Raw genomic sequence first — 3,510 nt, 5'->3', positions numbered from 1 at the left:
GTGCTTAAGAGAAGAAATCCAGGAAGAAGACGAGATTAGGCAGAGAGGTGAATCTCAGATCCAACCTACCAAACACCCGATCGGAAGCTCCATGCAAAGATCCCTGCTACCGGTAGAGCAAGCCTGAGAGGGAAGCTCTTCCTACCATCAAATCCATCCTATCCGGCAAACAGATCTCCATCGAATTTGTGTCAAGACATTGACACTATTTGTATCTGTTCTATCTCTCTTTCATTGTGTAATTCATGTTTTCTTTATCTCTTCATTCACACACCATATATCAAACGCTTAGTAGAAATATTAAATGTTTCGATAGATTCCATTTACCATTTTCTGTCTATTTCTGTTCACCCACCAATCACTTTCTCTATGATATCTTCTTAATCCTCTGATGAGCAATATGAGTCACTAAGAACTTAATCTGTATTAAAGATATAAAATACGTTTAGCTAAAGCATGTTAGACAGCACCTTCACCTGTGAGAACAGAAGTGAAGGTGTCATTCTAATCTATCGAGAGAAGGTCAGAAGAATGCATTAACTAAAGCGAGTAGTACTTCCAGACATGGAAGCAACCTTGTGTTCATTACGTTAGTCTCTGTTTCACCACAGATATGTGGGAGCGTGGCCGATCACTGAGAGGTGTACGCCAAGAGAAGAGCGGGACAATATTTGTACCTTCAATCCAATTAAGAACTTGTGTTGTTTATATTATTTGTCTTTCTCTTTCTATTCTGTTCATAAAACTTGTCGCCGCATCCCATGTCTTTGCATAACTTTCACAGCCAGCCTTAATCCCAGCATCTTGTACATGTAGTCTTTATCTTGTATCATCTAGTTTAGGTTTACTATCTTTTTATGTTTTTATCGCATCTTTACTGCTTTCCTTTATTTTATTGCAATTTATATACTTGTACAAACACACTTTTAAAGATTGAAAACCTAGTCGCATGTATCATGAACGTACCGCAATAACCTAAACCAGTCCTCGTGTTTGACCTCGGATCACACCGAGAAACTTGCGGTGGAATTACACTTGGTTCCATTGTAAGGAAACTTGTGACAACACATGGCATACTACATGAACATCCATAATTAACACATAATTAGATGTAGTATCGTATCATCGTGAGCAATTTATATCATCCATCCAAACACGTTACACCTGTAGACCCATGCTCCGTAGGTGACCTTTAAACACTGTAGCCGTGAGAGCCTTCGTAAACGAGTCAACAATATTAAAATGGCCTTGGTTAGACTGATACCTATTGACTATACCCACAACGTAGCAGATGTCTGGACGAGTACAGAGCATTGCATACATCAAACTGCCAATGGTAGATGCATATGGGACCCATCTCATCTCCTCAACCTCTTGAGGCGTCTTAGGACACATGTCCTTAGACAAAGTGACTCCATGCCTGAACGACAGTAGACCCCTCTTGGAGTCTTGCATCAAGTACTTGAGCAACATCTTGTCAATGTACGATGCCTGAGACAGTGCTAGCACTTTGTTCTTACGATCCCGAAAGATTTGTATACCTAGAACAAACTAAGCCTCTCCCAACTATTTCATTTGAAATTGGGTCGCTAGCCAGTTCTTAACTGCAGTCAGTAGACCTACATCATTTCCAATGAGTAGGATATCATCTATGTACAACACTAAGAAAAATGTTGATGCGTTAATGATCTTCTTGTAGACACAAGGTTTATCAACGTTTTGGTCAGCCATACGACTTAATCACAGTATCAAACCATATGTTCCAAGATCGAGATGCCTGTTTCAGTCCATAAATGGATCAATTCAGTTTACAAACCTTTTGCTCTTGACCTTGGGCTATGAATCCCTCGAGTTGCACCATATAAATGGTCTCCTCAAGATTGCCATTCAGAAAGACCGTCTTGACGTCCATTTGCCAGATCTCATAATTATAATAATCTGTAATAGACAGGAGGATGCAGATCGACTTGAATATGGCAATAGGCAAGAAAGTCTCCTCATAGTTGACTTCCTCTACCTGGGTATAGCCCTTTTCCACAAGTCGAGCCTTGAAGGTCTGTACCGTCCCATCAGTACCCCATTTGCACTTGTAGATCCATTTACAACCTATAGATCTTACCCCATCAGGCTGATCTACAAGATCCTATACTAAGTTGAAGTACATCGACTCCATCTCGAGATCCATNCCATTTACAACCTATAGATCTTACCCCATCAGGCTGATCTACAAGATCCTATACTAAGTTGAAGTACATCGACTCCATCTCGAGATCCATGGCCTTGACCCATTCATCTTGGTCAACATCCTCTATTTCCTTCTTATAAGACAACGAATCCTCAACATCACCGTCTGCTACCATAGAAAAGATTTTTATAAAACCCAGATAGGGAACGGGCGGGTTCGCAACCCTCCCACTACGTCGAGGTTCCCTCAACTCTTGAGGTGGAACCGACCTATTGGATGAACTCCCAACAACAACTCTTGCTGATGTAGTAGGCTCTTCAACAACTCTTGTTGAAGTTTCAGTAGTTTCATTTGAAAGTTCACGCAGCACGACTTTGCTTTGTGGATTGTGCTCCCTTATATGATCCTCCTCTAGGAAAGTAGTGTTTGTTGAAACAAACACCCTATTTTCCATCAGATCATAAAAATAACCCCCTCGTGTACTGATTATTAAGTGGAAATACGGATGATATGCGTTGATGGATTGCGTTGTGCACTCAAGTTTCCCTAGCGGAATTCAAGTGTAAATTGCTCTGAGTTTTCTAGTAAGTCCAGGGTCGAACATAGGGACTTGTGAAAATAGATTGCTTGATAATTTTTTATGAAAACCTTGCGGTAATGGGGAAAATAAATAAAGTGTTTGGTTGTTGATTGCGTTGATTAAAAAGAAATGAATAAATGCGGCGGATTTGAGAAACGAAAGTTGCGTTGATAGATGCAATGAGTATGTGATGAATGGGTTGAGAAGATCTTTAGCTAGCATTACTTGGGAATGCGTCAGACCATGCGATCATGTTACTTCCATGCACAACAAGTCATTTTCCAATGTAAATGCGATGCTCCTAAGTCTAGGACGCATGTGTTGAATGCAAAATGTCCATAGAGCTTATCCTTAAGTCTCTACTCTTGTCCTATGCATTGATGCAAAATGCATGAAAGCAAAGTGACCGCATACAATCATATCTTATCGCTAAGATGCATTCGATGCGTTAATAACAAATAGTACTCATTCATAAGTTCCTATCTCTCGTTTATGCATTCTAATCTGGTTCTTCCAAACCTAGATTCTGACCTGACCTTCCCAAGTCTAGATTCTATCCTTAGACTACCCTCCGAGTATCCCTAAGGGAAGAATGAAGCATACATAAACAAGATAATCGCAAAGAATAAAGATTCTCTAGTTGTGCCAGCTAAATGCTTCTCAACCCATTCAACTAATTTATCTACTCATGCGTGAATCACAGAGAGTGAACATATATAGAGAAAGAAATTCCATTCTTATAAAT

The sequence above is a fragment of the Benincasa hispida genome, chromosome 11 (genome assembly GCF_009727055.1).
Source record: "Benincasa hispida cultivar B227 chromosome 11, ASM972705v1, whole genome shotgun sequence".
Lineage (NCBI taxonomy): Eukaryota > Viridiplantae > Streptophyta > Magnoliopsida > Cucurbitales > Cucurbitaceae > Benincasa > Benincasa hispida.
This window is presented reverse-complemented; position numbering follows the sequence as displayed.